Below are 13,608 nucleotides of genomic sequence, written 5' to 3' on the forward strand. Positions count from 1 at the left end.
TGTTTTTACTTGCTGTTTTAGTGGTCTTGATGCTTGTTACTACTGTAGCAACATCATTATATCTTTATTTTTTAGCTTTGTGCCAAGTTATAGCCCCCGATTGCAACAAAGTTCAAAAATTGTGACATGCTGTCCAGAAAAAAATTCTGTTTGCTTGACGGAACAATTCGCCAAAAATCACCAGATTATCTTTTTGATCTGATTTTTTTGACAGCATGCTCTATATAATTGTCTTTCTGGCATTTTTTCTGAGTTTTTTTTGATTTGAGTTGCAGAAGTGCCCTGAATAAATTATTTACTACCCGCTGTCCTATTTTTCACAGATTCTGCCATGTTTTGCATTTCCATTGTTTTGCAAATCCTAAGCTTAATTTTTATTTGCAAAAACCTTTTGGCAATCAATAAAATATTTATTTCCACGAGGTAATGAATTATTTTATTAAGGGTACTAACCACTCTAATCAGCTTATGATGAGTTTCGTATGAAGGGAGTTTTCAAGTATGCGATGGGAGATGATGAAAGAAGATACAGGAGTGTCAAGCGCTGAAGCTTGGCAATGCCCCCATGCACCCCAAGAAATATTCAAGGAGACTCAAGCGTCTAAGCTTGGGGATGCCCCCGTGTATCCCCTTCTCTATCAACAATCATCAGTTCGTCCATCTCCATGCTATATTTTTATCACTTCATATGTTATGTGCTATGCTTGGAGCGTCCAGCTATTTGCTTTTTAGTTTGTTTTAGTTTTTCTTGCTGTTCATAACAGGTCGGAACCTAGCCTACCTTGTTTGGGAGAGAGACACACTCCATTCCACTCTAGAACACAACATAGGTTTTCATGCTTATCTATTTTGTGTGTTCCCTATCTTTTCGTAGCTACTGTCATGCTTAGCTCTTAGTTTTCATGTTTATCTTTTAAGAGCTTTTATTTAGGTTTTTTTGGAACTCTCTTGAGTTATCATGCTTATCTTGTTTAGAGAGTTGGCTCGTTGCACTGAGTTGTGTGTGTTGCATGAGTATGTAATTGAGGTTGCTATTTAAGTATAGTAGTGACTTGTAATAGTTTTGAGGTATTGATTTGAGTAATGTTTGGACTATTGGTGCCAAGAGCTTGAGCCTATTAGTGATAGCTGTCATATTTTGGGAAATCCGTGTGTTTTTCAAAAACTAAAAATTAGTTGAGAACTCTAGCTAATAAATTGATCGCTAACCTCTGGAGGGGTTGGAATATATAGAGTACCCTCACGTTACCATGAGTCGAGGATGCGCAAGGATAACCAAACCCCTAAAGGCCCAAACACTCCTCCTCGGGGTACTTGTCTCTTTGTAAATTTTCTAACTAGATAGAGAGTTACCGATAATAAGTGTATGAGTTCTTCGGACTAATGTGAGTATTCGATTGTTGGCACCTCCACCATCCATATTTTGCTTGCCTCTTCGGTACCGTGCATTTGCCTTTCTCACATTGAGAGATGGTGCAAACTCCGCCGGTGCATCCAAACCCATAACATGATACTCTCTGTCATACATAAGCCTGATTATATCTTTCCTCAAAACATCCATCATACCTACCTATTAAGGCATTTCCGTAGCCTTTCCGACATACATTGTGATGCAACATCCACAGTCTCATGAACTGATCTTCATGTCATACATGCTTTTGCTTGATCGTAGAGCCGCATGATAGTTGGTCCTTGCCCCAATTATTGCTACATGACGTGCTAGTATCATTGCATATCCTTCTACACTGGCAGAGGCATGCATTTGCATACATCATGATAGTTTTCACTTGTCTTTATGTTGAGTACTTCTCATAAAGTGAGATGATCTTCTTTTTATTCATGTAAAAGATAGAGTGTTTCCCTTAAGTGAGGAAAATATCCCAAAGAGGACAAACAAAAGATCCCGAAGAGAACAAATGAGAGATAAAAAGAAAGAGCCAAAGAGGCCACAAAAAAATAAAAAAAAGAGAAAAAGAAAAAGAAATAAAAAGAGAGAAGGGGGCAACACTACTATTCCTTTTGAAGACCCACACCTGTACTACATTGCTATATTGGTACTACATAGAGATTATCATTCATGCATAACTATTTGGGGACCCTTACACTATAGAACTTGGTTTGCATATTCCAATGACGAGCCTCCTCAAATGAGCTGTAGGCCTTCATGAGAAAACAAGTTGGATGCAGCCCCACTAGTCCATTGGAGAGCTTACCTTTGCTCATATGTGCATCCGTTACATGGCAATCCCTACTCCTCACATCATATCTATCATTTGGCTTTCTCTCGCCTATGGTTGTCCTCATTGAGGTGAGCCTATCACACCTTTTTGTCTTCCTTCTCCATCATCATTCTATTTGCCATCCTTAGTGCCAACATATCTTGCTTACGCCCATCCATTGCATGAGTGCTCAAAGTCGAAAGGGAGAGGATCATTTTGACTTGTGCCCGACTAGTGGTCTGGGGTTGAGTCAAAATAAGATTCCGAAGGAGACCAAGTGTGAAATTTTAGTAGATTGAGTTCTCAATTAAAAATATATATTTTATGATCTCAACCCATCTGCCACTTCTTGCACGCAAACACCATTTGGAGACATTCGAGTCATGGACAGCGAGAGCTGTTGCACCTTTATGTTCTTACTTTGCTAAACTCAATACTAGATATAGACTCTTGCTTGTTATTATCTTGACTTGAATTGCATATCTTACTTGCTTTACTTTGAAGTTACTATATGTGTGTTAGCATGACACCACATAAATTATTGTGTTATCATTTGTCTACTCGAGGACGAGCAGAAATTAAGCTTCGGGATGTTGATACGTCCCAAACATCTCTATAATTTCTGCTTGTTCCATGATCTTTTGGGTGACATTGTTATATGCTTTGCTACACTTTTATATCATTTTACACATATTTGGACTAACCTACGAACTCAGTGCACCCAGTGCCAGTTTTTGTCTGCTAATGTCTATTTGCAGGGGCTTTTACCCAATTTTCCGAAACCGAAAAATTCGAGGAAAAATGTATAAAAAATCACGAAACAGAAGCTTCCGCATCACCGATGATGGGCCACAGGGGGCCAGGGGGTGCCCAGGCGACCTGCTGGCGCGCCAATCCCTAGGCCGCGCCAGGAGGCCGCTGGGTGGGCCCCACCTCCTCTGATGCCCTCCTTTGTCCTATATTTAGAGTCCCGAGAGGAAACTCTTCCACAACTTGCAGAATCGCGAATTTCTCCATCGTTCCATCGCCGCAGCGCTTCCGAGATCGGGAGCGTCAGGAGACCTCTTCCCGGCACCCTACCGGAGGGACGAGTGACCTCCGGGAGCATCTCCACTGCCATGGACGCTTCTCACACGTGCCATGAGTAGTCCTCCTTGGACCATGGTCCATGACCAGTAGCTATGTGATGTCTTCTCTCCAATCTTGTGCTTCAGTGGTTAGTCTTTGTGAGCTGCCCTACATGATCAAGGCATCTATGTAATTCTCTTGCTATTGCTATGCTCGGTTTGTTGGGATCCGATGGATTATGAGATTATGTTCATATTGTGATGAGTTATATATTTGATTATCCTTTTATATTATGTTCCTTAGTGATTCATGCATGTTCTCCATTGCTATTTATTGCTTTGGCCGAGTAGTAGATTGTAACTCCAAGAGGGAGTGTTATGCATGATTCTGGGTTCATGCCCCTCGATGTCTAGCTTTAGTGACAGAAACATGAGACTAGGGGATGTGCTGTTGCCACCAGGGAGAAAACAACGGTGCTTGTGATCACAGTTGCAAGGATTGTTTACCGTACACATAGTTTGTTAATGCAGTTGTCCGTTGCTTTGAGTTTACACTTTGGGTGGGGCTCGCAACTTAATACCGGCGAGATGTTCTGGATAGATATCTCAAGGAGGATGATTAGTAAGTAGATGGTGATGAATAAACGGTCTACTTGTTCTGGCGTACTGCCCATTACTATTGAACCTCTAACTATCAAGTAGGATAATTAGCATTGCGGTGCGTTCATAATTATGTCAATTTCCCAACTGTGATTTGTTTACCCAAACATAGTTGTTTATCGTCTTTTGGGAGAGAGACATCACTAGTGAACATCATGTGACTCCGGTCCATATCACCATCATTTTTTACACCATCATCATTTACCGCTTTCATTTACTTTTTTGTTGCAATCACTATTACCTTCCCGCTTGTGTTTTGATCCTTTACAAAATACAAGGCCAGAGAGATTGAAAACCTCTTTGGACTCGTTGGGAGCAAAGTTATTTTTTGTGTGTGCAGGTCCACGTCTTCTGCTAGCGCTAGGCTGGAAGACACCTACTGATCATAGGAGTCCTCCTGGTTCGATAAACCTTACAGTTCCCGTGTGAGGGAAAACTTGCCGCTGACTACATCTCAACCTTCCACTTGGGGTAAGCAACGGGGTGCCATAAGTATATAGATCATCTCATCATCAAGCAAAGATTTCTGGCGACGTTGCCGGGGACTACAGTCTTCAAAAAGGGGGAGTTGCACGCTATCCATTACCTTTGCTTTTTAGTCTTGTTAGTTTGCTTTTTAGTTTTTGCTTTATTGTCTTAAACCAAAAACCACGAAAAAAATTAGTTGCTTTGTTCTTGCTTATTGCCGCTGCTATGGGTTCCACTGAAAACACCAAGTTGTGTGACTTCACTAGTCACAACAACAATAACTTTATCTGCACTCCTATTGCTGCTCCCACCACTGGAGCCACGTCATATGAGATTAAACCTTCTTTACTGAAACTTGTCATGAAAGATCAATTCTCCGGTGCTGGAGATGATGCTACCTTGCACTTGAACAGTTTTGTTGAGTTGTGTGATATGCAAAAATATAAAGAAGTAGATGGTGATATTGTTAAACTTAAGCTTTTTCCTTTCTCCTTGAGAGGAGGAGCTAAAGCGTGGCTTCAATCTTGTCCTAGGAATAGCATAGATTCTTGGGATAAATGCATAGATGCTTTTATTGGGAAGTATTACCCGTCTGCTAAGATTATCCAGTTGAGGAGTAACATTATGAATTTTAGGCAATTGGATAATGAACATGTTGCTCCAGCTTGGGAACATATGAAATCTCTTGTGTTTTGATCCTTTGCAAACTACAAGGCCAGAGAGATTGAAAACCTCTCTGGACTCGTTGGGAGAAAAGTTATTTGTTGTGTGTGCAGGTCCACGTCTTCTGCTAGCGCCAGGGTGGAAGACACCTACTTGTTAATCTTAGGAGTCCTCCTGGTTCGATAAACCTTACATTTCCCATGTGAGGGAAAACTTGCTACTGACTACATCTCAACCTTCCACTTAGGGTAACCAACGGGCTGCGAGAAGTATATATATCATCTCGTCATCAGGCATCCCGTGGCCTCTTCCCTTGCACTCAGCGGGGCTAGGTCTCCTGAGCCCCATCCACGTGAACCCCCCGTGATCTTCTTCGACCGCGACCTCCTGTACTTCGGGGGGATGCCTCTCCCCTCGCCTGTGGCCCCTCCTGGGGCCATGCTGCGCCTTCCCCTTGGACCCCTCTAGCATGGTGATGAGGGGTCCCATGGGGCGCTCAATGCCGACGAAAGGGCCGCACGAGAGCCCCTAGCCCCCGACCATGGACTCTGACCCGATGATCCCCTGCACACTTCTCCCGCTCGCCGTACAGGAGCTGAGGACCCATGCTGACCTCTGGAGCCTGTCGTGGGTTCGCCCGTCGCGCCATTGGGCTTGCTCCGCACCGCGGCGGACGCGCTTCAATGTGTGGGGGCGGGGCTTGCCAGTCACGAAGCCCTCCGGGAAGGTGAGCGCCAGCACCTTGCGTCGGGGTGGTGCTAGCTTGAGGTCGCCGTGAACCTCGGCCGCCTGCAGCAGGAGCGCCCCCGCGCAGATATGGAGGCATCCCTCATTGTAGCGGTAGAAGCCCGCGAGCACGCTCTCGCTGAGGCTCATGAGGCTGATTGTCGATGCAGGGCATCCGAAAACCGTCACATGGAGCTTTGCGCCCTCGTCGCCAATCTTGAAGAGCAAGCCCCGCCGAGGGCCTCCCTTGGGGGCCCGCCGGTGGAGTTCATCCTCGCCGGTTCTCGTGCATCTACCGACTCGCTCGCGCTTGTAGAGGTGGAACAAAGCCTGGAGCAGGAGCGTCTAGAGATGACGGAGTTTCAGTTGTCCCTCGCTGAGGAATCCCTTGCCTGTCGTGAAGCGAAGCTTCAGGAGGAGATAGACAAGGGGTGACGAAGGCTCGATGTTCCCTCCTTCTCGACTACCGTGCGAAGTTGAGGCTCCAGGAGTCTCGCCTCCTCGAGTGCTGTGGTTGCCTGCAAAATGAGGTCAATGCCCTCTAGAGAAGGTTGGATCAGGAAGTGGAACGCCGACAGGTCACACTAGACGCACAGGCCACTGCCGAAGGTAAACTGACTCATATCTGCAAACAATTGAAAGGCGCGGCTTCCCTAGTTGGAGAGGCTCCCGAAGAGGCGGCCCGCGCTCGCAACTTCCAACTTGAATGCTCCCGGATGTTCCGGTCCCTCGGGGGGAGGAATTCTCGCGCTCTGAGCGACATTTGTGGAGAGGCGTCTCCGGTCCCCTGATTCCCGACGACGTCGGGTACTTGGGCTTTTTCTACCGCGTCGTGGAGCACCTCGAGGCGGGCGCCGGGAAGGCCCTCGCGCTTGCGGAGGAGAAGAGCCGTGACATTTTGGGTCAAGCGGCCTCGGACGTCTTTAGCCACCTCCTTTGCCTCGACCCCGACTTTGACTTTGCTTCGGTGCTGGATCCGGTGCGAGAGACGATCCGTGCCGCCCTGGCCGAATGGGTTGAGGTTCATGTGGAGGACCTGGTGACAAGGCTTACTCCTTAAGGATGCCGTGTGGGCTTCGATGATGATGCGTCCTTATGATCCACCGCCTCGTCTTCCCGATAGGTTCATGTGTTAAGTTTAACATCAGCTAGGACGTGTCTTGTGCATACCTTTTAACGTGTTCCCTGATGACGAGGTATGCGCGACGCTTCCCTTCTGGCTTCGGCTTTTGCCAGCCCGTGATGTCGCCATACTGATGATTTGGCTCATGAGCATGGCCTCATTCCTGGCGCCTCCTTCCTGCTTTCGGGGCGGTTTGAGAACCCTTTCGGCACTCTGTGTCTGCAGGTCCCGGTCCCGCAGATTTCCCTGTCACCGTGAGGTGCAACCCGTTTCCATGGTTGCTCCTCACGGGGCAAATCCCCGGCGTCCTGGGGGTCGAGTGGTTTTGCGACCAGTAAGGTCCCTCTAGCATGCTGCTCAGGAGCCCCCTTTGACACTCAAGCTGCTCTACGTCGTCAGGCCCCAATCTCACACACTTCCCTGCCGCCGTGAGGCTTGCGCTTCACAGGGCGGGGCCCCACCACTCCTGGCGCCGACCAGAACTCCCGGACGTCGCCAACAGTGGCGAGTGGCATTATGATCGGTAAGACTCCTCAAGCGGAGCCTAAGATCCCACCTTTTTGGCGCTCGAGCGATTCCGCATTCGTTCCTTTTGCGATTGCCTCGGGAGAACCGGAGACCTCCCGAGGATCTCGCGAAACACCAATCAAAGCGAAGGGAGAAGGAGACCACGAGTTAGGAAAAACGAGAGAACATAGAAAGGAAATCCACGCCCTTCTTTTCTTTTGAAAACATTAAACAGAGAAACTTGCGAGCCCTCGACAACTCAAAATACAGCAGAAAGGGGAAGGCCTAAACTTAAAACACAATGAAGGAATGAGAAAAAGCCGCGTCCGGCATCCTAGCTATTCACCGCCTCCGTCTCCCCCGAGCAGTGAGCATAGGGCTTCCACTAGGCGTGGGGTGGACCCCTTCCGCATCCTCGGGGGGCCCTGGGCGTATACAGCCTCGACTCGTTATTATGTGAGAGTGTCACGGTGGGGTTGTATATGGGAGGTCGCGATGATGCTTTGGCCTCGCGAGTGTCCCTACCCCCGAGGCATTAGGCGCCTCATTTCGAAAGTCATTGGTGGACTGTCGTGATACCTCCGTCTTCTCCACTAGGCATGGTGTGGACTCCTTCCGCGTCCTCGGAGGGACCTGGGTGTATACAGCCTCGGCTCGTTATTACGTGAGAGTGTCACGGGATGAAGTAGGTTCCGGAAGAATTGAAAGACGATGCAGGGTCGATGAAGAGGAGGCGCTGAGGCGTCACGGGGGCGGCGCTGACGTCTTACGGGTTGTTGCAGATCCCGGGGACGCTTCGGGGGCCCCATGCCCCATGGACGCGTGCCCCATTCGTGGTCCCCGGGCTAGTAGCAGCATGGCGTGGTCCGCCCTGAGAAAGCCCTTGAGCGAGGGGGGAGCCCCCCGCGCCCGCTGGACGGAAGGCTCGACCAGGTGGTGGGTGCTGAATCCCTGGGGTGATGCCCCAGCGCGCCACGCTAGGCCCCCCTGATACGTCTCCTACGTATCTATAATTTTTGATGGTTTCATGCTATTATCTTGTCAAACTATGGATGTTTTGCATGCCTTTTATATATTTTTTGGGACTAACTTATTAACTCAGTGCCAAGTGCCAGTTCCTGTTTTTCCATGTTTTTGACCCCTTTCAGAGGAGATTTTGAAACGGAGTCCAAACGGAATAAAATCCCCGAAAAGAATTTTTCTGTAACGGAAGAAGATCAGGAGACTTGAGAGCCAAGGCAGGGGGGCCCCAGGGGCCCCACAAGCCCCCACCCCGCGGCCAGGGGGAGGCCGCGACCCACAGGCTTGTGGCCCCCCTGGATGCCCTCTGCCCTAGGGGTTGGGCCTATATATTCCCTAAAAATCCCAAAAAAATTAGGAGATCGTTGAATGTACTTTTTCGCCGCCGCAAGCTTCTGTCTCCGCAAGATCCCATCTGGGGCACGTTCTGGTGCCCTGCCGGAGGGGGATTCGGACACAAAGGGCTTCTTCATCAACACCATGACCTCTCCAATGATGCGTGAGTAGTTCACCATAGACCTATGGGTCCATAGCTAGTGACTAGATGGTTTCTTCTCTCTCTTGGATCTTCAATACAAAGTTCTCCATGATCTTCATGGAGATCTATCCGATGTAATCTTCTTTTGCGGTGTGTTTGTCGAGATCCGATGAATTGTGGATTTATGATCAGATTATCTATGAATCTTATTTGAGTTTCTCCTGATCTCTCTTATGCATGATTTCATATCCTTGTAATTCTCTTCGAGTTGTGGGTTTTGTTTGGCCAACTTGATCTATGATTCTTGCAACGGGAGAAGTGCTTGGTTTTAGGTTCATACCATGCGGTGACCTCACCCAGTGATAAAAGGGGTAGCGAGGCACGCATCATGTTGTTGCCATCAAGGGCAAAAAGATGGGGTTTTCATCATTGGTTTGAGATTATCCCTCTACATCATGTCATCTTGATTAAGGCGTTACTCTGTTTGTCATGAACTCAATACACTAGATGCATACTGGATAGCGGTCGATGCGTGGAGTAATAGTAGTAGATGCAGAAAGTATCAGTCTACTTGTCTCAGACATGATGCCTATATGTATGATTATTGCCATAGATATCGTCATGACTTTGCGTGGTTATATCAATTGCTCGACAGTAATTTGTTCACCCACCGTAATACTTGCTATTTTGAGAGAAGCCTCTAGTGAACTCTATGGCCCCCGGGTCTACTCCACACCATATTTTCAGCCTTACACTTTTTACTTTGTTGCACTTTCCGCCTTCAGATCTCACTTTGCAAACAATCTTGAAGGGACTGACAACCCCTTTGAAGCGTTGGGTGCAAGCTTTTCTGTGTTTGCGCAGGTACTCTGGACTTGACGAGACCCTCCAACTAGATCGATACCTTGGTTCTCAAACTGAGGGAAATACTTACTGCTCCTATGCTGCATCACCCTTTCCTCTTCAAGGGAAAAACCGACGCAAAACAAAAGAAGTGGCAAGAAGAATTCCTCGCGTTAATAGGGAAGGACTTTTGTTGCTGTAGCAGAAGAATTTCTGGCGGCGTTGCTGGGGAGGATCAAGTCAAGAACTCATCCAAGTAGGTGTCGCAAACTCATCTCTTGCATTTACTTTGTTTGCCAGTTGCCTCTCATTTTCCTCTCCTCCACTTCACCAATTTGCCTTTTTCGTTCGCCCTTTTCTCTCGCTTGCTTTCTGTTCGTCTGTGTGGGATAGTCTACCTGTCCTCATGGCTAGATCCATCACTTCGAACGATACTTCTGAGAGCGAAGTCCTCAATTTCAAACAAATTGAGGAAGAAAACTTAAAGGACGCTTGGTATAGGATCTGCAATGCTGAGAGTAGATCTACTCATAAGCAATCCAATACCGTCCTGCTTCGCAGTTTTTATGTGGGTGTTTCTCCTTGGAATAGGTATATTCTTGTCACTATCATAGGTGGAAATTTCTTGGGTAGCCATAACGTTGATTCTTACGGAGCTGTGATAAATTTGGTAGGCTCACCCCCACTCATGGTTAATGGAACTACCTTAACTCTGGAACATGTGATGCGTAGGCTGGAGGTCATTGAAAATAAAGTTGCTACGATCGAACTCATTGAGAATTTTGATAAAAAGATCCACAATCAAATCACTCAGTACGGATCCAAGGTGGGAATGGTTTTTAAAAATTTAAAGGAGAAGGAACCCACAGTTAACGAAAAGCTAGGTCATGATTCCGCTAGGATTGGCAAACTAGAGGATGTTATAACCAACTTGGGTTCCGCTTTTTGCCGCTGTGTAGAATATTCCAAAATTTTCCCACAATAAGGTCACCAAGTCTGTTTTTGTTACCAAAAATAGTGGTGAATCATCTAGCAAGAAAGATGAAAACCTTAAGATGATAAGTGATCACGCCACTTATGGTTTGAGCACCAAAGACGACGATACGTGATTCTATCGCTTTTATGCCTAGCTAAGGGCGTTAAACAATAGCGCTTGTTGGGAGCCAACCCAATGAATTTTTCTTTTTCTTTCGGTTTTGTTGCGTCCACACCATCACAATTCTATTGTGATTGTGTTTTTTGTGTTTATTTTTGTGTTTGAGCCAAGCAAACCTTTATGACTAGTCTTGGTAATGGTTGTTTGATCCTGCGGGAAAAAGACAGAAACTTTTTGCTCACGAGATGATTTTTAATTTTTATTCAGAAATAGATTTTGAGTTGATTCTTTTTGCTGCTGGTTTATATTCCTTTTGCCCATGCCGTCGTAATTTTTCAGATTTTTTTGAGGTACCAGAAGTATACGAAGTATACAGATTGCTACAGACTGGTCTGTTTTTGACAGATTCTGTACTTGTTGAGTTGGTTTCTTGTTTTGATGAAACTATGCTTAGTATCGGGGGTACTAGCCATGGAAAAGTGAGAATATAGGAGCCCAACACCAATATAGATGGAATTCAAGTTTGCTACAGTACCAAAAGAAGTGGTAGTTTGTTTTCTTGTGCTAATGTTATCACGAGTTTCTATTGAAGTTTTGTGTTGTGAAGTTTTCAAGTTTTGGGTGATGTTCTCATGGACGATGAGATAAGGAGTGGAAAGAGCTCAAGCTTGGGGATTCCCAAGGCATCCCAAGCCAAATTCAAGGACACCAAAAAGCCTAAGCTTGGGGATGCCCCGGGAAGGCATCCCCTCTTTCGTCTTCAATCCATCGGTAACATTACATGGAGCTATATTTTTATTCACCACATGATATTTGTTTTGCTTGCAGCGTCTTGTATCGTAGGAGTCTTTTCTTTTTGTTGTGTCACAATCATCCTTGCTGCACACCTTTTTGAGAGAGAGAGATAGAAATACACTCACCTTGATTTTGCTAGAATGCTCATAGTGCCTCACTTATATCTTTTGAGCTAGATACTTTTGCTCTAGTGCTTCACTTATATCTTTTAGAGCACGGCAGTGCGTGACTTGGTAGTTGGCTTATGCTATGAAAGTAGTCCCAAATGTGATAGGTACCCAAAGAGGATGCAAAAACCTCCATCTTCATGTGCATTGAGTAGAAAGAGAAGTTTTGATTCCTCTCAATTAGTTTTGAGACGTGGATTTGGTAATATTAAGAGCTATGTTAGTAGGGTGTTATGAATCTAGAAATACTTGTGTTCAAGTTAGTGATTCCCGTAGCATGCACGTATGGTGAACCGCTATGTTAGGAAGTCGGAGCATAATTGATCTATTGATTGTCATCCTTTGTGTTGAGGTCGGTATCGCGCGATGGTTAACACCTACCAACCCTTCCCCTAGGAGTATGCATTTAGCACTTTGTTTTGATTACTAATAAAAACTTTCGCAACAAGTATGTGAGTTCTTCATGACTAATGTGAGTCCATGGTATATATGCACTTTCACCTTCCACCATTTCTAGCCTGTTTAGTGCCGTGCAATTCTCGCCGGTGCACAAACCCACCATATGCCTTCCTCAAAACAGCCACCACACCTACCTACTATGGCATTTTCATAGCCATTCCGGGATATATTGCCATGCAACTCCCACCGTTCTGTCTCATGACTTGTGCAGTCACTCTCATATTGCCATTGCATGATCGTAAGATAGCTAGCGAGATGTTTCCAACGTCATATGCCATGCTAGATCGTTATTCATCCCGGTACACTGCCGGAGGCATTTCCTATAGAGTCATCATCATTTTGAGCTGTGAGTAAATAAAAGTGTGATGATCATCATTATTAGAGCATTGTCCCATGTGAGGAAATAAAAAAAGAGCCCAAAGAGCCAAAAACAAAAAAAAAGAGAAAAGAAAAAAAGAGAAAAAAAGAGGCCCAAGAGCCCAAATAAAAGAAGAGAGAGAAAAAGAGAGAAGGGACAGTGCTACTATCTTTTTCCACACTTGTGCTTCATAATAGCACCATGTTCTTCATGATCGAGAGCTTCTAGCTTTGTCACTACCATATGCTAGTGGGAATCTTCATTATATAACTTGGCTTGTATATTCCAATGATGGGCTTCCTCAAAATTGCCCTAGGTCTTCGTGAGCAAGCAAGTTGGATGCACACCCACTAGTTTTCCTTTTGAGCTTTCACATACTTATAGCTGTAGTGCATCTCTTGTATGGCAATCCCTACTCATTCACATTGATATCTATTAATGGGCATCTCCATAGCCCTTTGATACGCCGAGTCAACATGACTATCTCCTCCCTTTTTGTCTCACAACCACCACCACACTCTATTCCACCTATAGTGCTATATCCATGGCTCACGCTCATGTATTGCGTGATAGTTATAAAAAGTTTGAGAAAGTAAGAGTGCGAAGACAATTACTTGGCCAATACCGGGGTTGTGCATGATTTACATTAGTTGTGTGAGGATGATGGAGCATAGCCAGACTATATGATTTTGTAGGGATAACTTTCATTGGCCTTGTTATTTTGAAAGTTCATGATTACCTTGCTAGTTTGCTTGAAGTATTATTGTTTTCATGTCAATAGCAAACTATTGTTTCAAATCTTACGGATCTGAACACTCATGTCACGTGAAAGAAGTTGCAAAGGACAACTATGCTAGGTAGCATTCCACATCAAAAATTCATTCTTTATCACTTCCCTACTCGAGGAGGAGCAGGAGTTAACCTTGGGGATGCTTGATACGTCTCGAACGTATCTATAA

The sequence above is a fragment of the Hordeum vulgare genome, chromosome 3H, assembly GCF_904849725.1.
Source record: "Hordeum vulgare subsp. vulgare chromosome 3H, MorexV3_pseudomolecules_assembly, whole genome shotgun sequence".
NCBI classification, from domain to species: domain Eukaryota; kingdom Viridiplantae; phylum Streptophyta; class Magnoliopsida; order Poales; family Poaceae; genus Hordeum; species Hordeum vulgare.